General features: G+C 37.0%; 1 protein-coding gene across 17 annotated transcripts in view; it reads left to right on the forward strand.

Moving 5' to 3' along the window:
* The window catches only part of ARVCF (ARVCF delta catenin family member), a 247,303-nt gene that overhangs the window by 815 nt on the left and 220,301 nt on the right, over positions 1-26,187 (forward strand). For 12 of the 17 annotated variants that reach the window (XM_071445376.1, XM_071445374.1, XM_071445372.1 and 9 more), the window contains one exon: positions 13,570-13,636. The exons of 4 other annotated variants lie outside the window; for them this stretch is intronic. The gene's annotated coding sequence lies outside the window, so the exon portion shown is untranslated. Of the gene's footprint in view, positions 1-336; positions 415-13,569; positions 13,637-26,187 lie in introns of all 17 variants that reach the window. One more of the 17 variants, XM_071445378.1, reaches the window with a different exon arrangement.

The following is a 26,187-nucleotide window of genomic DNA, read 5'->3' on the forward strand; positions in this document are numbered from 1 at the left end:
ACATTGTAATAATCCTGCAATATGATGGGCAGCTCGTGTCATGGAGGGAAGTCATTGCTCAGGTTATTTGTGGCATGCATAGGAGATGAGTCTCTTTGTAGCAAAGACCAAACAAAATTAACCTATTTTTTTCACACACGCGACATCCATTACAGACTTAAAAGCCAGAGTTAGGGGTTATTTTTTTTTTAATTTTCGCTTTCCCTGCAGCATTGAGGTCCACGGTTAAAATCTGACGTTTGTAGAAGTTGAAAAACTCTTTGAAATGTTCACTTCTAGTGAATATGAAATAGTAAAGACTGTCTTTCTTGTTTTTTCTCTTTTTCTTTCATGTAGGCACTTGTTTGTGTATGTGAAAGGGGGAATTCTTAAAACATGCACTTTGCTTGTTACGCTGTGCTGTTGTGCCTTTAGGTAGGTCACAATGCAAAACGTGATTCATAGCATGTTAAAAAACAAAACCCTAAGCAGATTTTTTTTATCAAGTGAAGACCTTTATCGTACCAATAGCTTAAACCCTAAATACAAGTTTTGCGGGGGGGAGGCGGGAAACAGCTCTCCTGATTTGTATTAATGGGAATGCTTTATGGTAAAAAATCCTGCCTCTAAATGACAGAATATTGACATTGCCTGATTGTAACTTCCTGTGGATAAAGTACTGCAATCTGCTGAATACACTAGTCCTTTAAGGCTCTATAAATTTAGACATATTTTGTTTACAAAACTGTGTAGCACTGCATGGTGCAGTAGTAAAATCTGAAATTTTAGTGATTTTTAGAAATACTGCAAGGCACTGCAAAAGAGAAAATATGCAGCCTTGTATTAAATCTCTTATGGAAAAAAAGGAAAAGGTTTGTTGTAATAAAGTAATACAGGGTATGCACAGTGACTAAAGTAACTGCAGGGGCTGGAGAGTTTGGAGTTTGTATAGAAAAAATAAGTTGTGAACTATGCTGGGGTCTTTATCCTGCTAGATATTTGGATGGATGATTCTTTTATTTTAAGCAGCATCTCTGTCAGTTCTGGTCTGAAATATTTAAATTATATCCTCCATTAGGCAAATGGGTTTATCTTCCCATTGCTTGGCCAAAGGAATGCATTAGGATGGCAAGAACAATAGTTTGACTGCATGGTTCATCCTTGTGCATTGTTCAGAGATCATAGTTTGCATTTTATATGACATTGGTGATCTTTATAAAGTGGACTTGCTTTGTTTTATTATTGTGCCATAGTTGCAGTCAAATAACTGAATTTCAATTTATATAACCATAGTTTTGATGTTCTATTTGGCTAACAAATAATTCCCTTCTTTGAATTTCATGTCTTAAATTCAAAGTCTGCAATTGATTTCAGTATCAGAAAGTTTTTAATATTGGAAGAACCAACAAGAGCTACAAATAGAGGGAGTTTCCCATTTTATTGAGCTAGGACACTGTACTAGAAATGGCAAAATTCTTGCCTCTTGCTTATACTTCAAATTTTGTACAAACTGTAGTTTAGATTAGATATCTTGTCTTGAAGACCATCTGTATGCATATTACAGTTATATAAAACTAAGCTTCTGTACTTGATTTTATGTAATGCAACACATTATATCTGCAGTGCTTTTGGTGGATCTTGGGTAGTGTCAGAATTGATACACTGCAAGGAAAACCTGTTAGAATTCTTGTGCTGCCAGGTTTATAGTTTGTTGCTCTTAATATTTTATTGTGTGAGTATAAATCATTGACACAGACATTGTAAACAAATGCTGTAGCAGCTAAGTGTGATTTTACATTTGGCTTGTGTATTTCTAGTTTAACCAGAGTATGAGAGTATTCTGTCGGATGTGGGGGCATCCTAATGGCCATCATAGTTACCTTCAAAGCACTTGGGTCATTTCTTTTACTTTCTTGGCTGTCTACAGAATAAGGAGGAAAAGGCCAACTCTAGGGTTACACCAGTATGGATAGGGAAGGAATTTCACATGTGTTGCATGCAGTTTCCTTATTCAGACTTCATGTGTATCTCCTGGAAATTAGCAAAGATTAAAATCCACCTATTTCTAGAAAAAAAATGTTCTTTCCATAATTCATGACATTTAGAGTATACATGTAACTTGACAAACATATTTTCTTCACAGAAGGGCATTAGAGGTTTCATGGGTTTAAGCATTAAAATAAGAACAGGGAGATTTTCTTAAATTTCAGGTAGGATGTGATCTACCTGTGAGCTGAAGCAAAGCAGGTAACCACCTTTGAGCATCTGAGTAAAGAAACAATCACCTTAGATAATGAAGTGGCTTTTATTTCCTTCAGCTAACTTGTGTAAAACAAAGCCAACCCCAGAAAACTGCAGTGCAAGTGTTCCCTGTTTGTCCTTTTCACTCCTATCCTTGCGTTTCACAGGCACTCCAAACCAAACTGAAAAGCTACTTCTGGTGCAGTCTGCTGAGCTTCTAGAGTCTACATCTTCTCCATTAGCTTAGGTCACATTTGTTTTAAGCAGTATTTAAGAGAAATAGCTAATTCTAGTAAATCCAGTTCTTTTTGTGACTGGTTTTGTCAACATTCTAAGAACAGACAGCTTAATTTAGTAATATCCAATGTTTTGAAAGCCTGACAGTCAACCCTCTGGCATTCACAATTTCAAGTAGCATTTGGTGTGTTGTCTGTAAATGGGCTAATCATTTAATAGTAAGTGGACAGCATCTATTACTCATTAATTTATTTACAGTGATCAAACAATATTTTGGAGCCCTGATGAAAATCATTGATAGCCCCTGTTTCAGGGTAGTCTGACATTTTGACCCACCAAAATAAATGCGTTTCTTGGAATATCAGTTAATCTTGTAGATTAAAAAATGTGTAAGATACCCAGTAGGAATGTGTATATGGATGGCATATTTAAATATTTTGTAACAGGTTACTTTATCCAATTCTGTAAAAATGGACACACTGCATTTGTATGTGTGTGTGTATATATATACACATTTATAAATATTTTGCTTTGTAGGTACATGGGGTTTGTTCCATCTTGATAAACATTTATATGAAAGCTATCTTGGTTTGATTCTGCAAGTCTTAATGCTCTGTATAATCAACTGATGTTAATTACCATGAGATATGTTGAGTGATTTTTGACTATAGTCACATACATATTTTGACTATGTATTTAGAAAGAGTAAAATTGTAATATTCAGACCACAGGTTCCAGACTAAGGGGTCCAAGAAGGTCGTTCTCATCCACCTCTTGCATAGTGGTGATGCTGCTGCTGGCAGCATTTCAAGGTACTGAAATCCATTGAGAACATATGGGCAGGGTTGTGCCTCTGTCTCGCTCTCCAGTTTATGTTTCACTGGGAAGACCTTTCTGTTCCTGAGCTGCATGCAGTATGCTTCATCTCTTCAGATATGATGGTTTTCTTAGACAATTTGGGATTTTTGTTCCATAAGGTCCTTGACTGGGTTGTCAAAATCTTCTGTGCATGCTTCAGTTGCTGTTATTTATAGTTCTGCTTTTTCTGCATCTCAGAGCACATGCATTTTGTTTCAGGAGCTGCGACAGGGTTTCCATGAGATACCGTGCAGATAGACACCAGTGCACCACTAATCTATGAGCTTCTGATTTGTAGGTCAGGGAGGAATTGAGATTTTGCTATCTAAGCAGTATCACCTCTTTGCTGCTTCAGTGCTTACGTGACATCTCAAGTTGGCTGAAAATTAAAAGGACACTGTCAAGGTATCTTTGACAGTTTCATTTTTATTATTTATTTTGTTTGCCTTGTTACCGCTGTCATAAGCCATTGGAAACTTGAAATCTAATGTCTTAGCAACAGGCCTTTGTCCTCCAGACCAGGTACTGTTTAGCTGCTTATGGTTTATTTAAGAGTTGTGAAGCATTTTCTGTCTTCTGAAATGCATTATTGAATTACAGCTTAAACATTGCAAGCAAGTGAGAGGGAAGAAGTGAGTAAATCAGTTTGGGGTAGGTTCTGACATTCTGTCATTAGAGCAATCTCAAAATATTTAGTATTTTCCTTGTCTTTTCAGAACCTAGTAATTTGGAGTCTAGAATTATGCATCAGTGCTTCCTTTGCACTGTTATCCTTGTGAGTGGACTTTTCAGGGGATTGGTGCCAAGACCTGCATTCTGGTTGGAAATAGCTGGAACTACCTGGTGAATAATCTGTATAAGAATTCTTACAGGTGAAGTGATATTGACTGATTGAGGTGCTGAGCAGTAGTTTTACAGGAGCTGGGCTTTGTATATCACAAATGCCTTTTTTATGCTCTAGGCTTAGTTACCTTCCCCTCTTATTTCTGCTCTCATAAAAAGAATGAGCATGGGGGTTTTTTGTACAGAAAAATGTTGCCCTAACATGTTCCTGTATGGAGAAGTCTTTTATTAATTTATCTACGTTGATTGCAATGTAAAGTCAGTGAAACTAGACCTACTGTCTCCGCTTATTTAACTGCCTCTTCTTCATCTGCTCTGGTGGTGGAAATTCTACCCATGAGTTAGAATACCTCCATGGAACCTTCTTGTTACAGTAAATGTTCTCTGTTTAATTTGGGTTATGTAGTGATAAAATTTTAAGTAACTGCTATTCAGACCAGTGATAGAAGTGATGGCACAGACTTTTTTACTGGAGTATCCTGTTGGTGAGAAACTGTATTGTGATGTTTCACTATCACCAGTGTCCATGGCTACTGGATTCACAGCTTGATGAGAGCTGAATGGATATAATGATATTGGATAGTCTAATTCTTGCAGGTTTTAAAGGGGAAAACTATAATCTTTTTAACAGTATACAGAGTAGCAAAGCTTGCAGAGATTGCCCAGAGGAAAGCAAATTGCAGTGGGACTTAAAATATGGTTCATAAAGTGCCAACTGTCTTGGGGAAGGAGAATCTCAGGTGTGAGATCACTTAAGCTGGGGTAGCTACAATAACTTCAGGCATGTTGGTTTGATGCCTGATTGAGAGAGGGCAGCCACTTCTGGCTGTGGATTTAAACAGTGGGTACAGACAGACTTCTCTGGAGGCTGATCCAGTCTGTGAGGTTGAATCAAGTCTTCTGATTGGCACTTTGTGACCACCTCTCTGCTCAGTAGCAAATATGGGTATTTTATGGAGACTATTTTCCAAAATTAGGAATTTAAAAAGCTGAAATAATCTAACCTTCCTTCTACAATTCATAATCTGATGCAAGGAAGCTTCAGTCATGTTCAGCAGTAGATCAATAACCACTCATAAAACTTTGGTTCAGTTTTGTGTAACTGTACCTGTATTCTAATGGTCTCAAGGTATTGAAAACTCTTAGTGTATGCAGGATCCATACATTTGAAAGTTTTCTGGAATGTTTAAGACACATATTCTTTTGTCCTGAATAAAGATCACATGTGAATTTATCTTATCAATGTGATGTCAAGTGAAGTCTCAAACACAAATCCTTGAAAACTTCAACTGGCAGTGTTTTGCTTCTTTGCACCACAGGCTGGGGTCATGCCATGCTGGTATAACTTCTCCTCATATTTTTAGACTGGTTCTTTTTTAATTCAGTGTGACAATACAAGTAGTGAGTTATTGATAGCAACTAAAGTGAGACCATTATGACTGTAATCAATAACATACCTGCATAGAATAACAACTACTACTGGGGACATATTTTGTATTGATTCAGAAATTTATGCTGTCTCCACTACACCCAGTCTGCTACTTCCATAATTTATGTAATAAAATCTCTACTTTGGAGAAGCTGTTACTAAGTTAAATACCAGGAAATGATGACATATCAAGATGTAAATTACATATTGAAGATTTTACTACAAGCAGAAATAGCACTTGCTAAATTCCTGTGGGTTCTGATTCAGGACCAAGGCACTTCCTTGCTGCAGGCTGGAGGATAATGGAAGTCAAAACCGTGTTCCCTCTCCTGAAGCAGTATTTTAGAGCTGGAGGGAAGGGGCTGTTTTTAATGTGCTGTGACGATGGAAGATTATGGAATTGTTCAATCTATAAATTTGAAACCTCTGTAGGTTCCCACATTTTTTTTCCTGTGTTTCACTGTGCTGTGTTCCTGTAGGTGATAAACAGTCTTCAGTTTTTACAGACTACTTGCTATGCTGATGGTGGGATTTCTGAATCCTAGCCCATGGTCATCTATCTAGACTAGGAAACAATCACCTCATTTCATTTATGGTCCCACAAACCACTTTCCACTGTTTTAGAAGCAGAGAAGCAGTATGGTAACTCTGATTTTTAGGAACCTTAGTATTTAAGGTTCTGAAGAATTAATGTTAAACTGAAGCTTGTAACATATATAAAAGGAACATAAGAGAATATCAGTTATATATATAAATAAACTTATACTTTGGCTCAGACTTTCAGTGATCTGTTAGGAATTTAGACCCAAACTCTTAAAGGGAATTAGGCCCCTAATGCCTATTGAATTCCTTTATATATTTTTACAATATTGTCACTGAAACCAAGGGTTTAGGAATCCTTTTGAAAGCTTAGATCACAGGTGTATAAACTTCCTTGACTTGTTTCTTTCATGTTTGTGTGATTGTTACAGCTTTATTTTCAAATACAGATGGATTAATTTGGTAAGATCTATTGACGTGTATATTTAAATTATTGCAGCTATTTTAAAAATGCACTTACAGATGAGTTTAAGAAAAATGTCAATCTCCACAGACTACTACCAAACTTAAAGAAGCTCTGAGTATAAAACTTGATTTTTGGTGTCAGCATATGTATTTGTTTACATTTGGATTTGAAAGACAGGGTCATACAATAAACACAAGAATTCCATGGCCTTTCTCATCATCCTTGTTTAAAGCTGCACAGTTTTGAAGGCATTTAGTACATCCCCAAAACCTGAGAAAATAATTGCGGTACATACAGCTTTTAAGGAGTTTCAAAATACAAAGTTGCCATTTATACTGATGCAAACTGTGTAATTAAGTCCAATTTCCAATTGAGGTTGTATAATTCAGAGAATATTGAACAGCCACACTTGCTTCAGGCTGTCTAGTGGACTATATTGCCCACAATTAAACAGATGAATGCACAAATAAGGATAGGCATCCTTCCAACCACTTATAGCTATATTTAGCAAATTCTTCTCATTTCCCTCTCTGTAGGAGTGTGATGTTGGTAACCTTAACATTGGCCAAGAGAACTGTCAGTGTCTTAAGCTCTGCCCTACAAGGTGTTTTACTTTCCCATCTTGTTTTGACCTTGTATTTGCTCCCTTTCTTTTGGATTAACCATTTATGTGTTCTAAATGAAAAAATCGCTTTGCATTATGCATCTGAATGTAGAAAGAAGTAGAAGGTCATTCTCTATGCCACAAGGGATTAGGAGGATCTTTAAAGTTTCACAAGTTAAATGTTCTGAAATGCATTCAAGATACAACCAAGGCAGGGGGGCAATGCAGGAAAATCTATTTTTTATGGAAATCTAAGGTATAGATTCTGTAACTTTTTTACATCATTTTATGTATCACTATTTCAAGAACTACAGTGACTCATGTTAAAATGCAGCAGCCTTTCTATGTAATACTACCTTCAGAAAACACAGAATTGGGCTGAGAGAAGTCCTGTAATTTGCAATAGACATTTTAAGCATAAATAAGACTATGTATTGGCTTATTATAGATTTTAATTTTTTGTACTCCAGGCTTACTAGTTGTGCAATAATGAGTAAATATAGCTGTGTTTTGAAGGTGCAGTGTTTAGCCAAGGAAATTGGCTACTGATCCTGGTAGTGAAAGACCTTAACAGGTGCCAAATGCAGCTGTGTCTGTCGCAGTAATGCAGGTGGGAAGAGGAGGCTGTTGGGCAGGGATTTGGTGTGTATGGGATTGAACTGTGGGATTCCACCAGTGATGCAGAAAACAAGGCCTGAGATAGAAGCCTTTTAGCCCTTGAGTAGTTAAAGTAATGCAGGGTATAGTTTGTCATGGTGCCACAAAACCAGGGAAAGACTAATAAGAATTACAGGATAAGCACAATTATTTCTTGTGAAGAGGGGTTGAAGTCTAGGGGAAAGCAGCTGGTCTCACACAGGAGACAGGGATATTTTAACATTTTAAAAATTATTTTTTCGTTGATGTGCTAAACCAACACATTTTAGAACTGTAAAAGCTTCAAAAATACTAATATAGGTATTGCTGTTGTTTCAGAAACAGACAAACTGTGGAGCTGTAATCTGTAGGAAAAGTACTGATCTCAGAGTTTCTGATTTTGTTTAATTACATAGGGATAAGGCATGTAGAGGTTTCAGAAGCTTTAATGTCTACATTGTAGTTCAACTAAGAAAACTGGAATTGCACATGATGTCTGATTTAAATGAGCTGTCTTCTGTCTGTAATCTGTTAAGTATATCTGCATGTACCTATGAGGCTGCTATTCAGAGGATATAATTATTTTGTTTACCATTTTGAGATTGATGTGGATGGAATCAATACCAGTTACTTTGCTTTTCATTACTGAAGGCATCTGAAATGTTGACCAACCTTACCTTCCTTGTGTCAAACGGATCACAAAGCCCTTATATACACACATTTGACCTTCTAGGACATTCTTCAAAGAACTGGCAGGCTTAGCATGTCACTTTTTTCCTCACTTGAAGAAATTAAATCTAATTAAGAGGATCCTACTAATACAATGTAGATACAGATTACAGGTGCACAGTGTGCAGAGTCCAGAATGAAAATAGCTGTAATGGAGAAGCCGGGGGAGGGGGAAGACCCTGAAATAGGCTGACTTAATTATCAGTCTTGTACTCTAAAATAAGAGATTCAGTAGCTGCCCTGATTTGAAACATTTACAGCAAGTTGGAAAATTGTATTGGGGAAAAATTTCTCAAGGCATTTTCTTCTAGACAATATAAAATGAGAAAGGCATTATGCACAAATTCAACAGTTCCACAATTTTAGTATTAGTGATTAACACCTGATATTTATTTCCCTCTTCTTCACCCAGGTGTGGTGATTGGGTACACCTGAATTACCTAAGTGCTTTAAGAGTGGAAGCATGAACAGAATTGACTTCTCCTTGGGAAACCTTTCACATTTCACTGGCTGTTAACGTTGTCCTTCTTACAGCAAATGTCACTTGAGACTTTGTAATAGAGAACAAAAAAATATGCTTGTGCATGCTTGTCATTTGACATGAAATCAAGTGACTGATTTCTGATAGAAATCTCAAGAGCATTGAGTTCATACAAGTTTCTCACAGATCCCCCTCAGAATAACTGGGTTTTGATAATATTTTTTGAGGCAAGGAGTATTAATAGTAGATTATCTGAGAAACTAAATATTTAAAATACCTTTGATACTATGAAATTGAGAGAAACTTACCAAGAATGTACAAGACAAAATCCAACTAGTTTAAAGTAGGTGTAATATCTAGGACTAAAAAAAAAAGTGTTCTTGTTTTGTGTGTCCTTGTGTGACTGGGGAATTCAGAGCAGTCATTGGAAGATGAAGGAATCCAACTCTCTGCATTATTGGACCCAGAGGCCATACTGTGTGATTACTAATGCATGCAGGCATGGTCAATAAATTTCATGGTTATACATCTCATTGTCATTTTTGGAGCTCATTGATTTAAGCAGCTTGTGCTGATCAAGAATATTACAACAGGCAGCACAGTGTCATATGCTGACAGGTACAAAGTGGGGGAGTCTTATTTCAATCAAAACTGAAGAAAAATTTGCTTTTAAGTGTGAACTGAATGCTGGAGCAAGTTGGCCAGAGATTGCAGAGATCATGTTCCTGAAGATTCTTAAAACCTGACTGGAAAGGATCCTGAGCAACTTGCTCCAATTGACTCTGCTTTGAGTAGGAGTTGCCAGGTGATATCCAAGGGTATTTCCAGTCTCAGCTCTTCTGTGTCTACTGTGCAAAAACCAGAAAGTAGTTCCAAGGTTGCAAGACAATATCCCTTTATGTTTCTCACCAGTGGGGATAAGGCATCAGGGGCTCTCCCTTTTCCAGTGCTGGCTGTGAAGGGGAGCTGGATGGACAGAGCTGAGTCAGGCTGGGATTTGGCTGCAGCTCCGAGGGCACCATTAGCAGCTGCATTTATGAGACCGCAATTTGTGATTTTAACCAACTTGCTTGTGTCTATTTAAATTAACATTTAAGGTCAAACTTCTGTCATTAGTGCAGTAAAGAATTTTAAGAGGTTTATTCAAATTTAATGCTTCCACTGTCACTTTATACAGCTGGCTTCAAAGCATATTGATTTACATTGAACATAATCTTCTAATGAGTTTTTGTTTTTGCCAGGAGATACATGTTTCTTCCATTATCTTGTTTGCTTCTATTTTGTTCTTTGTGAATAATATTTGCAATTACTTTTCTACAGTACTGTGTTGGTAACAGCAGCAGGAAGCCATAGTTAGCTCAGCTGGAACATTTTGGCCTCTGGAGTTCTTGTTACTGCATTCAGAGTAAGAAATAACTGCCTGCTTATCTTTGTGCCATTTGGATACTCTCATACCATTTTTTGTTCAATATTTCTTTATTGGTTAGACTTAAGACAGCTGGTAGGAATAGAAAATCCAAGTTGATTGTAACAGATATTGTCTGACATTGGCATGTCTGTAACTAGGAAGATGAAAACAATGTGCAGTAAATATTTTGGACAAGCTGAAAGAAGTTGCTAAAATAATTCTTAATTGTCCTGCTAGCTAGACTGGATGAACAAAGTGAAAATTTGCTTTTATTTGTGCACACTTTTGAAGAGCCTCAGAATTGCTGTGATAATGTATTGAGCTGTATGTCTGCTCAGTGCTTTTGTGGACATATTTCGTGTTACCTGTAACTTCCATCAGAGCAGTGCTCCTGTGGAGAACATGTCCTGTGGCAGTTGTGGGACTGGGAGAGCTCTGCTCAGTTTGCACCTCAACAACTGGTCTGCATTAAAGCACCTTGAAGACATATTTGTAATATTAAAATAAAGGTGCTTAGCCTTTGTTTAAAATCCTGTCTCTCTGGAAGCAGGTTACCTAATGAGCATGTTTTACTCATCTCATGGGGACAAAGCCTGAGCTGTTAAATTTGTGGCAGCAAAACGAAACAATTTTTGAACCAAGTCATCATTTTCAGCATCAATAGAAGGTGATGCCCTTGTCAGCTGGCATTGGTTCAGCATAAGGTTCCAGTCAGAACTGGCTGCTTTAGGCTTTGAGCTGCTCTTTAAGAGACCTTCACCCTTCCCTCTGTTTGGAGCTGCTGCCATGGTGGGTCTATTGAATATTTATAAGAAACTATTACGAGACTCCTTCCTCAGTCGCAGTGTAAACTCGTTAGTTCTCGTCTGGCAGAATGAAGCTTGTTCAAGCTCATGACAGACTCTACTTCCATCATTTCTTCCCTGCTTGCTGGTATGTGTTAAGCCATGATACTGATTTAAGTTCAAAATACAGCTGCACTTGTACTACTACAGTAGTTTCAAGGTTGGCTTGGTTCCTGAGAAACTCAGACCTTGTGGGACCTGGAGTTTGGCAGACTACACTCATAACCTTGTTTGAAAAGTTAAGCTTGTTCTCTTGCTCTGCTGCTTGACTTAACGAATGTTTTAGTCAGCTGTGTACAGACATATCCAAAATCACACTGAATCCTCACCCCTTGCAATTTTTAGAATATGACATTGCAAAAAGTTAGGGGTCTGTTTTAATATTAGGAGATTGTTCTCATCAAAAATTTTTACAGTACACTTGAATTTCTCTTCCCATTAACATCTTCAGATGCTGGGAAGAGATGAATTTTTAATCAAATGTAAATTACCAGAACGTCAAACACACTTTTTGAACAGAGTTTCTCATAAAAGACAAAAAGTTATAACATACATAAATATAAGTTGTGGATAATTATAATTTCTTCCTGAACTCTTCTTAGGTCTTAGAGGCATGTGTAGGTAGCAGAGTATCCAGATTTGTAGCTCAAGTGATACCTCGAGCTTACATCATCATGAAGAAATTCACTGATTATTTACTTTTTTTTTAGCAGATCATAATTTTCCACTTGTTTTAAGAGTAGAAGCTTTTAAAATGGCTCATACAAGATAGACATATTCAATTAAAATAATTTTAGAAATGCAGTTTAGGATTTGTTGCTATGTTTTAAAATTTTGTCAAGCTATTAGTGGCATTTTTTCTAATATGTATTATTACCCTACTGATGTAAAATCTTATCAAGCTATTAGTGGCATTTTTTAAATATGAAGTATTACCCTACTGATATCTGTTTAATACTATTTCTGATGATTTCTGTAACTGTGTTTCTTTTGGTTTAGAGGAAATTGTGTATTCATTTTTTTCTTGGAAAAAGGGTTTTTAAAAGTGCAAGCATTGGCAAGATTTTGCTTCTGACCTCTGGATTCAGTTGCTCATCAGACAAAGTCTGAATTACTAATAAAAATGAAACTTTTGAGGAAGATTCTTGCCTGAGGTTGGATTTGCACTGATTCAACATGTTTTTTATGATTAGACCATCTCCCTCAGTGCTGTTTCTGGAACAACGTTACCCTTTAATGAATTTTATTTGGTGACAAACTGAATTTCCGTATACGTGCTCTACTTGCTTGTGTATTTTGTGTTTGGGATATGGTTTCTCCTTTGTTCTGCAGCACTTAAAAGCATTTACTTATCAGACTTGAAGATAAATAAAGCATCCTGTTAGTAATTAGCTAGATTTTCATTGTGTCATCCTGAAGGCCCTGAAATTCCTGTATTGAGCAAAGTGTTGTCTAACAACTTGCAAATTATGAAATGAAACATAAAATTTGCTGTGGAAGGTGATGACACCTGAGGAGAAAATACAGATTTTTGGGAGGCAGTCAAATGCTGACTTGCTTAAAGGAATTGGGGGACAAACCCCAAAGTCTTCCTTCATAAAAACAATCTGCAGGTAGTTTAGTTCATATTTTTTAGATCACTTAAAATCAATTTCTCAGATACAAGAAGCTATTTTTCCCACTGAGTTCACAGGCGTCCTTGGTGGATCATAGTGTTGGTTTTGTCTGGTGTTACTGGGTTCAGGTGTGGTCTTGTGCAGGACTACTCTTCATCCAGAGCAAAATAACCCCTAATTATTTGTGAGATTCATTACTTAAATCACTGCTGTGAATCCCTATGTCAGTGTGGCTGTCCTAGAAATCCAGTGTAGCCAGCAGTAGAAAGGTCAATGGCCAGTGGAGCTTTGGCATTGTAGTGCTCCAGCTACACGTGGGCATTTATTGATTGATTGATTTATATATTTATTCCAATCACAAATGATTTTTGGAGTTCATGACCCAAAGCTGTCAGTAGAAACTTTGCCACATACTAGAGCATTCAAACCAGATAGATAGATATTTCAGCCTTGAACTTTGATTTTGGGAAGTAGGAACTCTAGAGATGGATGAAAGCCTTGAATTCAGCTGTTTTGAACGAGGGATGGCAGTGCAGTTTTGGCAGGTGTTTGGGCTGTGAAGTGTATGGGAAGTTGTCTCATTCCTCAGGTCAACAAGCCTTTAGTCACACTAGTTAGAGTTTATTCAGAGTTTGATCTACCTCTTATGTTTTCCAGGGATATCCATAACTGAGCTGTGCTTTATGAACAAGGGGAGGGGCCTAACAAGTTGCCTGAAAGGGTGGTAAGAGTTGGCAAAATTTCTTATATATGTTTATATTTCTTTCATTATTACATGTGTTTGTGTGTATGAAATCTAGAAAGCAAAATTGTCTGGGACAGTAAATAGATTTTAAAAGTAGCAGTCTCACAGTTGACATTCGTTAGGCAACAATAAAGTGATAAAAGACTAAATTCTTTTTATAGTAATAGCCTGCAGTGACCTTCCTCTCAAACAGAAGGACTTTTGAACTGAGTATGGCTAAAATATGCAATAAGCCTGCTTGGAATATCAAATCACCAAATAAAAACAAATGTTTGTTATAATCAAAATGTAAAATAATCAACTACATATAATGTAGCTAAAATAAAGCTTCCAAAACTTTATAAATGGGCCTTGTCAAGATGTTTTGTTCTGCTGCTGCCTGGCTTTTAGACAAGAGGTGAACTGACTTCCCACCTCCTGACTGGCCCTTCTCAGCCCCTCAGATTTGTGTTCAGCTGTACAGACAAGTTTCATTTGGGGTTGTTCCCAGAGCTGTCTGTGCAGAATCTGTGGCAGGGGAATGTTGCACAGTTCTGAACTCTGTGGTTACCTCTGCATGGTGGGGTGTGGGCCTTGCTGCCCCAGAGCCTCCCTGCTGTAAGGGACAGCACAGTCAATGTAGGCAAAGAGCAAGCAATTTATTAATTTGTATGGCTTTCACTGATCTTAGAAGTTATTCCTGAGACCTAACCAGGCAGAAGCTTCCTTACACAAGGAAAAGTAATTTACATTGGTATAAAGGAACATAATTAAAAAAAAATTGATCTCTTAAATTACTAAAACCAGAAGATGGCTGTACTTGCTAAATGAATAAAAATGATCAAATAATTCAAACTTCTAAAAGCTTTCATTTCTTTTTATTAGTCTTCTTTTAAATTTGTTTAAGGGAAAGTAGATTTTTGGGTAAAAGATGGGAATACAGTTTACACAGTACAAGCAGAACTGAAAACTACTGCTTCTGAATATCCTAAGCAGTATAAAAGAGGTGGGAGATTTCTTAGGGGATTTTTCACTATAATAGTCAGCCTGAGGTGAAATTTGTATTTCAGTGAACTATTTAGAGCAAAAGAAAATTATTGTAGGGGTAAAAGGGAATAAAGTAATAGGAACAGAAGGTGTTATCTTTCACCACACAGCCTCACTACTTGTTTAAAATTAGGTTAAAAGGTATAAGGCAATCAAATGAAATGCTGTTTGTAGAGACATGACAAACATGTATCTGTTTTTATTCTGCAGTATATTTGTGAATGTATAGCTTTGAAAATCTCCCTAGTTTTTATACTCTGAAGATTCAAACAGTACTAATTGTCCTATCATTACCAAAGGGCTTTTTTTACAGAGTTCATGTCTAAGACTGATTTCTTGTTTCAGAAGTGAGGTATTCTCTGTGTTCCTTTTAAAGAGCATGTCACCCTTAATCAGGAGAGCCATACATTTTCAGAATGATGGTGCTTGCAATTTATTGCTTGTCAGCCCTAAAGAATGCTAGTCATTTTCTTTACAAGTGCAACTCATTGACTGAAACTGCTAACTTATAAAGCAATTTTAGGTTTATTTTGATTGGTTATTGGTTTGTGGCTTTTAATGATGAGATTGGATTGCATTTCTGTGCAATAGATATTGTGGTGGAAAATCTGGAAAGCTGGAGCCGTTTGGAGCTGCTCTTCCTCCCACTGAGGTCAGCAGTAGCATTTCTGTGGCTTTCAGTGGGTGTAACATTATACTGTCTGAATGTGGAGGCTTTTCTTTCAAAAACCACTTATAATAGTCTGCTTTAGTTAGGGTTACATGAAAACTAAGTAACTATTGTACTGCTTGTTTATGGAAAAAAAAGGTATTTCCTAAGTAGGAGAAAGAAGTTGTAACCATTTCTGTTGTTCCAGCATATTGGGCTTTTTGATACCTGCAGCTCTGGAATCATAGAACAAAACTAGTTTTGATTATATTCTCCAGTGTGTTTTATTATATTGTCTGTGGGAGTAGATTTGAGCAAACTGAATGCCTTCTCACAAGGCAGGGAGTGTTGCAGGATGAATCCTTGCAGGTATTAATGGTCATGTAAAGAAGGAATCTGGATTGGAGAGGAAGTGTCATCTGAATATATGTAGTTTTCAAAACTGTGTGTTAGTTCTCAACTTTTTATTAAAAGTTAATTATTATTAGTGGCATTTTCACAGATGTCAGTTAAGAAAAAGCTTTTTTCTGCAAAGGTGAACATTTCAAAATGTGAGATGCTATGTTTACTATGCAGTAACTGTCAAAAGAATTTTTTTTAAGCTCTTCTATGAAGATGCTATTACAAGTGAACTTGGCATAAGAGCTTCTAGCCCATGGTTGCCTAAAGAAGATTTCTTAAACATCAAAAATAAATGCCTTTTCAGAAATTAATGCTAAATAGTCATTTCCAGAATTGTAGTTGTGATTTAAATGGTCAGTTTTGCTTGCAGTATACAAATTGGAATTGACTTGATTTGAAATGTGTTCTAGGCTGCCAGATTTCAGACCTCAGCCATCCAGAATCGGTGTTTTTAAGCTGTTAAGAGCATTTTTATTTTTTTCTTGTAATTAATTTTCTTTCCCTAATTAATTGCTTGTGGATTTATGGCTGCTTATTTTGGGTTTCTACCATATTTTCTGGAATGATCAAGAGTGATGAATTAATCTTAATTGATGGATTACTATACATTAATCAAACTCTTACTTAATAAGCTTGATATTTCTTGCAAGTAAGGTATTTCTTAAAAACATTGTAGTTAAGTTTATTAAATTAAGACTTGAGCATATAAGAGTCTGTCACATATGGGAAGCACAAGTTATGACCCAAATTCTCAAATTACCCAAAGTTAGCATTTTGTTTTATAAGCATTTGCAGCACAAACAAATCTGAACTAAATAATTTTAGAAAGGAATTTCCCCTCCATATAGTGTACATTATATATAGATGTTCATTAGGGATTTTTCATCTGTGGCTCTTGGAGATTATTTTTATCTGGTTTATCTGATGCCAAGTCTATTTATCTCGAATGGGAAGTTTTACTATTGTCTCTGCATGACATGGTTTACAAACTAAGTCTGATGACTTTGTGTTGTGTGCCTGAGAATTTACCTCTACATGATTATCATTAATTAATGATCATACAAGCTTTCCAGAATTGCTGCTGAGTCCTATTTTTGCCTTCACTGTTATCCACACCATGGTAGGGCCTTTGGTGGTGTTAAATAGAAATAAAAAAGTGCATTGGATTCTTATTTACAATATGCATAGATTTATTAAATTAATAGTTTATGGAGCATCAGAACTACTGAAATACTGATTACTGCAACAGGAAATTTTTTTTTTTAGGATGTCTACTAAATGTTTGCAAAATTCTTAACCTCTCTGAAGTAGAATTTCATTGAATTGCCTGGCTAAGGTTGGCCTTAGAAGAAGTCTATGATACATCATTGTGTGCTGCCCTGCTTTCTGCTTCATGGCTTGGGGAAAACCTGCTTCATCTGACATGCATTAGTATTCAAACCCTGGATGCTGCTCTGGACTCAAAGGACTGATAATCTGTATTTGGGATATGCATGTGGAAACATGCTAATGCACACCTATCACTGGAGCTGTACCTCTTTGCACACATTAGTATTGAAAACAAATATGTAACTTCTGATCCCTGAGATGCAGCTGCCAGTGTTTGTGTTCTGGTCACACGTGCGCTGCAGCTCCTCTGTCGTAGCTTTGCTGCCATATTCCCAGATGCCACACCAAATTGCCCCGTATGGATCCAATGAGGAGATTACAAGTTTAGAATTTAATCTGTACTTGCATAGCAGGAGTCATGGTAGGCCTTTTTAATATTCATTCAGTGTTCCTGGAGACATCTCTGGCAAGATGGAATAAGATGGGCATGGTCTATTAAAACTACAGTGAATAAAACTTTAGGACCCAATCTCTTGATTTACATTTCTTACAGCAACATCTCTATAGAATTGACAAGACTTAAATATTAGACAAATTTTCCCCTTTTCTTTAGGTTCATTAAAGGCCTTTCCAAGTGGATGAAGGAAACTTGGATGGTGAAAATAATTAAACAAAAAATATAAAGCATTATCTTAGAAAAATGTTACAATACTTGCTCCTTAATAAGCCAGAACATATCCTCATAGACCAGATACAGATGGAATTGAAATGCAACCAATGTAGCTGCCGTACCATCCCATGGCGACTGTTTATTTTTTAAGTTTTCCTTCAGGTGTTAAAAAGTATACTTCATACAAGAGGACAGACAATTTTTTTTTTTTTGTCTTTGGGCTACTTTCTTGATTTCTTGTACTTTCAGTATTCTTCCATCATAAACTTTCATGCCTTATGGTAAGCAATGGTTTGGTTTTTTTTAATTTGCTTTATATGGTGTAAAAATCGGTGCTGGGCTCCAACAGGGATGTACATAGAACAAGTCTTCTGAAACTGACTTGCAGCTGTGCTGTAGAAATGTGTTGGAAGTTGTCAGGAAGAATTTTGTGACGCTTATCTTGCACAACTAAAAATAAAGGGTTTTCCTGTTAAAAATCTCATGACTTCACTGAATTTTAAGATAGGTTGTAAAATACCTACATAGTGATGTCTAGAGCATTTGGACTCTAATAAAACAGTCCCCTTTGCATTTTAGATTTAAAGCTGAATTTTTCCTCCATCTGGAGGGTTATGCATGAACAACTGCAGAGATGTGTTGTTCCATGAGAGTTCTGGCAGGGATTGTTTCCCTGGAATGGTGCAGTCAGGAACAGAAGGGAAACGTGCCCTGATCTGTCTCAGAAGCTTAAAGCATCACTTGTTCCTCCTCTCCTTCCTGAATTCCAGTAATTGTTGTAGCTTCAGCTTCGCCCACATGAGTAGAAAAGAAGACTTTGTTTCTTGCCACTGCTCCCTACCACTGCCAAGATGGACCCAGGGCATTTTTGATTGGGGGTATGAGGGCATATTTATCTCATTAAAACGATCATTATCATATCCTTTTGTTGACATTATCTTCAGCATGTTCTTTCTTTTAATTAAATTGTAGCTTATTGTATGGCAATTCTTTTGCTTTCCTGAAGTGTTTCTTCTCCTTAAGATAGGTATCTGTACAGAATCTGAACTGACAGCTGACAGAAGATTGACTTCATAATGCTATAATGGATTGCAGTACTTCTTGTTTTGAGCATTTCTTCTCTTGGCACTAGGCATTTGTGAAAATATTTGCTGGGGTTTTTTTCCATGTTTTTCTATATACATGTATAGGATGATATTTTGGCACAAAAATGTTACACTTCATGTAGTGACAAAGAAAATTTTCAGCGTTCTTGGAGAAAGTTGGTATGTTTGATAGTTGCACGTCACTCTCAGGGTATTTATAGGTACAGGGGGCAGCACAAAGATTAGATGCTTTCCAGCATGTGTTAATGCAGTATTATATCTTTCATGAAGGTTTTTTATGGAGCTGAGTTTAGAAGTATGTTTGAAAACAGCCTTGTCACACATGTCATCAAGGTCAGAAGGGAGAGAAAGCAGACATTTCAACATTCCAACTAAGTTTTGTGAAAGGAATGTTGGTGCTTGCTAACCAGTGAACCAGTCTCTTCATGCCTCTTCAGCAGTCCTGCAGTAGAGATGATCCAGTTTATCCTGTTCCATGGAGTTTTGAGCTTTCACTGCTTGGGACTTGAAGGTTAAACTTTCAGGTACTATAGTTGATAAAAGCCACTGATTGATTATGAACCCAAAGTAGCACCATATGAAAGCCTGGGGTGCAAGGTGTGGAAAAGTCCTCAAGTGAGGTTGGGAGTGTGGTTTCTGTACTTGGAAATTCTCTAGTTGTTGATGTAGTGGAGAACAGTGTTCATTCTTGCTATTTATAGACAATGGAGGCTTTTTTTGGCATTTTTATCATGGTTTTCCACAATGAGTTCTGGAGAAACATGAACAAGTTCCATGTTGTAGCACCTCATTGGTGGTGAATACAGTTCATTTCTTGGAGTGCTGCTTTAGAATACGTTTTAATTTCAAATAAATATCCAACTGAAAAACACTTTGCTGAGCACTGGACCTAATTAACACTGTCATTAGATGTTTCTGCATTTAGTAATTTAAGCTTATTACTTACAGTTTTAGGAAGCTGATGTGCACGTTGGTAGCATTCAGGTGTTAATTAAAAAACACGTAAGTAAGTAAACATCAGTTGGATCAGTTAGACTAATGCTATGCCCCCAGACCTGGAGGTGTGCAGCCTCATCAAAAACAGACTTTCTGTAGTACCCTTTGTGTGCCAGTGACATTGAAGGATAATACTGCTTTGTATTATTCTTATAGCTTGAAAAAAAATTCTGCTGATTTATTTGATTTATTCCAGACTTAAACCACTGTAGAAGCATTCCACTGCTGTGTAAACCCTTTCTGCCAGCAGGTGGAAATGTATATACCACTCATGCTTTGACTTAGGTCTTTCACCAGCTGATGTTTCTTTTCCAGTCACTGGAGTTGAAGGTCAGTAGAAATCCTATTTAAAATTTCAACATAATGGATCTTGCTAATGTCAGAACTTGCAATTTCTTCTCTTTCACAGCAACTGGAGAGTCTAGACTTTCTGGAAGGTAGGAATACTGGAATAGCGTTCTGTATTAGCCACTACAAGTAATTAAAAGCTGTAAGCATTGGTTAAGATGTCTCTGGTATGTTTCTGGAATGATTTTCTGTGGAATGGGGGTCTCTGTTGACCTTGGGACTGCTGGATTGCAGTCAGTATACCTGTGGTAGAGTATTAAGCACATACAAGCATGGTCTTTGCTAATGAGTTTGTAATTGACACAAAGCTTCACTGGCTTTTCATGGCAGTCTTTGCTGTTTGGAATTCAGAAATAGTCATGCTGTTCTGGCACAGCAGGACACTTAATTGAAAATAACATCATGGAAGTAATTTTTCCCATTAGACTTTACATAAGATCTGAATTAGATCCTAGCTTTGTATTTGAGATAGAATTTTTGTACTATTTCCATTGCTATATAAATATTGTATGGTAAAGAGTTGCTATTATTTATGCCATTTCAGTGGAAAGTCAGAATTTCAGGTCAAGCAGAGTTGTGGGATAATAAGCTTGACAAGGCATTGGGTGAGATATTGTAGATCCAGTTTTTAAGTACTAAAAGACTGAAGAAGACTACTTAAGACAAGAAGAAGACTATTAGAGGCATTGATTCTTGAGGTTCAAAAGACAGATTCTGGAATGAAATTTGAAAGGTTTTGAATGCTGGATGATAGTGGAAGCAAGGGATAGAGTAGAAGTCTCGAGTTACAAAATGGCTAAAATAGCTGTTTATTTTTATTGCAAGTGATGACATTTGCAATACAGCATTCAGGTGGTATTAAAGCTCCATTGAAGGAAATAAGGAAACTCCTGGGATTTTGAAGAACCATTCTGTATTGCTTTACTGTGTGTAATCCCACCCGAAGGTGAATCCTCAAATATGGGAGAGCTTGCAAGCTCATACTGTGTTAGGCAACTCACAGGCTGAGCTAAAACTGCTGCCTGAACTCAATGGTGTGCATGATTTTTCTGGGCTGGAAGGAAAGAGTTACAGACAAACTTAGAGCCTGTGGAAAAAAGGTCTTCACTCACAATGGAATTTGTCAAGCAGACACAGATATGCCATGGAATTTTTCACACTTGCTAATGGCTAATGGACTGTCTGGCAGCTCAGTTTAACTATGAAAACTCTTGCCTTCCTTTTTTCTGTATAGCACCACATGAGGAGAGGACATTGTTGCATCATGCAGTGCTTTTGGGGTGTTACACTGAGAGCTTCCCACCCTGATTAACTTCTGAGAACAGGCAGCTCACAGCATAACACTGTTCTCTTTTTTTAAATTTATTTTCCACTCTACTTTCCTGCTTGATTAATATTACAGCTATTTTTGCCTGAAACACAGAATTATTTCTCTGTACAGTTCTCATTGAGAGATCCAAAGGGCTTCTTTCCTAGTATACCACAATTAAATAGGAAAAGGTTATCTGGCCTTTCTGAGAACTCATTTAAAATGAAGGAATAAGAATATTGTTTCAATTTTCTTTTTTTCTGAATAATAACGTGCAGAGATTACATTTTGCACCTTGGTCCAAAATCCAATCAATTCTTTTTATTTCTGTATGCAGTGTAATTCCTTGGCATTTGAAGAAGATGGCACTGGAAAACAGTGCATATGGGTTGGGATTCTTTCTCTCTATAAGCAAGTTATTTTGATGTAATGAATAAAAGCCAATCCTCTGTCAGAAAGAGTTGATCAAATGTGAATTAAATAACCAGACTGTATTAAAGTCTGTGACTAAAATGGTAAATGTTAATATGATTCATTCAAAACCATAGGTATAAAATACAGTAGATAAAAATTTATCTTGGTCTGCTAAAGTCAAGTTAATTGGAAGAAGGGCTGTGCAGAAGCGGGTGGCATTTTGTTTTGTCATATTGTGACCACAGGGTGTTTCAGAATAGTTTGAGTTTGTTAAAAGGCAGATTTTGCTGGAAGGGATAAATGCAGGATTGTGTTTTGTCAATTTCTAATGAGAGTGGAATTTCATTAGCACTACTATTCATTTGTGTTGTGGGAGGAAGAGTAAAATAGATTCTCATTGACTTAAAATGTCACTGTCAATTCTGGCTGCTGGAATTCTCTGCAGTTTGTTGGCTGAATATATGAAAGAAAATAGGACTATGGGTCAGCCCTGTTCAGTCTAATTAGGATCCATGAGGTTTTGTGTGGGCTTAAACATTTGTGGGTTTTGTTGTTGTAGTTGTATAACATTGTGCTTTTGTCTTTTCTTCTAACACCCACATGCTCTTTGCTTTCTGGTAGTGCTTCATATTTATTTCTGTAATGCAAACTCTCCTCTTGATTGCAGAAGCACAATTTGTTGTGCCCATACTTCATACTTTTCTGTCCCTGATCTCTTGGAAAGTCCTTTGCATTTCTTTGCTTGGTCTACCCAACATGTTTACATTATTTTCTTGTCCCACTGCTGACAGCCCTTTCTTCAGCGTTTTTCTCAAACTTATGTTTATCTTCTCCTTCAAAGAGCTGTACGACAAATCTGTGTATCCCTATTTCTCTCTCTGCACTAATTTTTCTTCTGTTCTGTCTTTCTAAGCTGTTCTCTTGTCACAAATTTCAGAATACTCCTTATAGGGCAGCCTTTGAAATCAAAGTCTGCATACTGGCAGGAAGGTATATGTGATTAGTTTCTGCTTTGGCTTAAAGCTCTGCCAGTTTCAAACACATAGACTTGCAAGCTGGTTACTCAATTCTAAACTTCTTGGAATAAGGTTTCTTATCTTTTGTTTTGGTAGAAATACTTAGTAAAGATTACTGGAAAATTCTGTCCTCCCTGCTCAAAGTGACAGATGATATTGATATAGAATTTCCTGCTAGTTGTTATGAACAGCCTTCAAATTATGGCTGCCATGAAATTCTGTACTAGTGCACAGTGAGGTGACTTGAAAACAAAGCTAATGAACTCAGAAATACCTTTTGTTAATCTTGCATTCAGAAGTACCACATTAGCTGAAAGTCACTACAGCTTCTTGTGAGCTTTGGTCCTGTAACTTGATAAGTGTCATTCTCCTGCAATCATTTTCTTTATCTTAAAAAGGAAAATTATGTGAGGAAAGGCTTTCATTTATAGATGATCAGTCTCCCCATCAAAATTTGTAATAACTGTATTATTTTTTCGTGATTTTCCTGCAGGTTTTTAAACTTGCAGAATAACTGCCTACATTCCCTCTTCTAATGACCTCAACGGCAGATATATTACCTGGAAAGATTTAATTGCTTGTTCTTTGATATTTTTAAAGTTACTGTCAGGTATCGAAGACCTCATCTTTACAGGTCTTTGAGGAAAAATGAGGTGTCCCTGCCAACACTTGGGTACTTCCTCCTCACTTCAGAGAGAAAAGTTTGATGTCTTTATAGGAGCAGTTGTTAATGGCAGCGTGTTTGACATGGAGGGTTACTTCTCTGATTCCAAAAGAGCACATTTTAGACACAAACAGTTACAAATACAAGTATTGTTAATCCCCCAATTGTTCCATAGTAAGTAAAGTCTAGCACTTCCTTTTTAAAATACGGCTTTAGTTGAACTACTGCTTCTCAAAATATTTCCACTTATCTCTGAAGTCGTAATTATGGTATTCATCATATTTGAATATAATTGCTGCACTTTGCATTCTGTTCAAGTCATAGGACTTCAGTAAGGAATTAATTTCAGCTATTGCCTTCTTGCCTGCTGGAATCTGAATTTTGGACTTCATCTCCTTTGGTTTTTATCAGTTAGAGTGTAATGTTTCTAATGAGGCTGTGTCATGCATAGAGTATTACTCTGAAATGGAACTAGACATTTACAAAATAATAAGTAAATACAATGTAGGTGGTTATAGGTGGTTATCAAGTGCACAGAGATTTCTGGATACAGCAGCTATAACAGCTCCATGTTAATCCTGTTGTATACAAAGTCTCCTAAATTATTTCATCTCTTTTGAGAAAAATATTATCTCTGTATAACAAGACTTAATTAATACTTGTCAAGGGCTTGAGGTGCTCTGCTTTACAAAAGGTATTGCTGGGTAGTTAAAAATATTTATTCTAGTGGGTGCAATGATAATGAGTAGAACAGACCAGTAATAAACACATGCCTCTCTCACATGTCCTGAAAGAATTAAAACACTCAAAAAATAAATTGGAATATTTAAAGACTTGTGCTCCTCGTAGATGAGGACTTTATGGAGCATTTTCAAAAGCTTGATAAATGCAATAAACTACAGATGCATCAGCTTGTTCACTGTGTGCTGCCAATCACACAGAAATTGGGACGAAGCTTTGAAGTAATGTAGGACTATATAATAATATTATTCTGTGCCTTTTTGGAATGTGTGACCTCTTCATGGAAAGAATTGCACATCTGCACTCTAAAGTTTGGAACTGATTAGAAAAGAGTTGCTAAGCCCAGTCATTTTCTATTACAACCTCGGTGATTTATGTATTTAAATGTAACAAATTTCCTCCTAAAAATAATTAGTGTTTGTGTTTTGTCCCTCTTTATTTGATTTGGAAAAGCTTTCTCTGATGGGTAAAATTGCCCTGATTTCCACCAAAATGAACATCACAAATAGCTGCTTATTTTAGAGTTTGAGCTCTCATCAGTGAGAGCTTTAATAGAACATGATGATGCTTGACCCTGTTGTCCCTGCCACCTTTCCCTTTTCCTTATCTCCACAGAAGAAAAGAGTGAATTTTGGGAGATGTTGCTCACAGTAGCTTCTCTCTTGCTGCTTCCCCAGTGCTGGGTCCCCTCTGCTGCTGCTGAGCTGTGCCTGGTGCTCTCTGCTTTGCTGGGCAGTGAAATTCCTGCTGCACACACTGAGCACAGGAATGGGCAAGTCACAGGCAGTGCAATAGAGAACGGGGCCTGGGAGGTTTGTAGAGCATCCCCAGCTCTCCCCACCAGCCCAGGGTGAAGACAGGCTCAACACATGCTGAGCACAAATCATTCTGAGGCTCTCTGCACATTTTTCTCTTCTTTATCAGTCTTTTATGGGATGCTGTGAAGTTTCTTAGTCCTTGGGTATTATTTCCACGTGCAGCCTTCAGCTGAGCAATTGTAGCAATACCAGAGTTCAATTTAACAGTATTTCTTCAAGAGCTTGGGTCCTTGACTGATTTGTAGAGGACAAATGAAAAGAGCAATTGCAAATGGGTTTCTGTGCTATTAGAGCTCTAAACAGCCTTTCCTCTTGGCTGTGTGTCAGATCATACCTCAAGGAGGGATGGGTGGGCTATGAACCTTAAAAAGATGTAAATACTTAAGTGCAGGGTCAACTTTTCATATCAGTGGGTGTCTTTAGCTGGTCTTGAAGTGCTCAGCAGTAATAATTTTCTTTAATATTTTCAGGTAGCACTGAAGGTGGTAATTGAGCAGCAAGTGTTTTGAGTTCTTACCTTTCTTAATAGTATTTCCCCATAATTTAGTTAAATTCACTATAGAACCTCGGTTTTGGATTCATTTTAAGGAAAACATTATTGCAGCTTGTTGTGTTGTGAGGAAGATTTGTATGTAGAATATCAATAGCTACACAAAAACTGGTAAGTCAGAGAGTGAACCAAGCCAGGAGAGGAAGAGGTTGTTAGGAAGATCTTTTAAAGGAGAGACATTAGCATACAACCTCCTTCATTACTCAGCTATTTTAGGGTATTCCATCAATGCATAACATTAATCAAGGGAAAGGGAACTACTTGCTTGTGGCCTCTACCCTGTAGATCCTTGAGGCTGTGTAACCTCTCTTACATAAATGTGTAGAATTGACCTGTTTCTGGGGCTATCAGTTCCAGCATGCTGCAGCACTGGCCATTCTCCTCAGTGACAGCCCCCTTTTTTTTTGCTTTATTCCCCTCAGGTGTGCAGAAAGTGGCAGGCTTGAATTGATTCTGGCAAGAGGCCATAATAGTTGATGTGAGAAGGCTGTC

The sequence above is a fragment of the Agelaius tricolor genome, unplaced genomic scaffold, assembly GCF_023055355.1.
Source record: "Agelaius tricolor isolate 1412-34295 unplaced genomic scaffold, bAgeTri1.0.p SCAF_20, whole genome shotgun sequence".
NCBI classification, from domain to species: Eukaryota; Metazoa; Chordata; class Aves; order Passeriformes; family Icteridae; genus Agelaius; species Agelaius tricolor.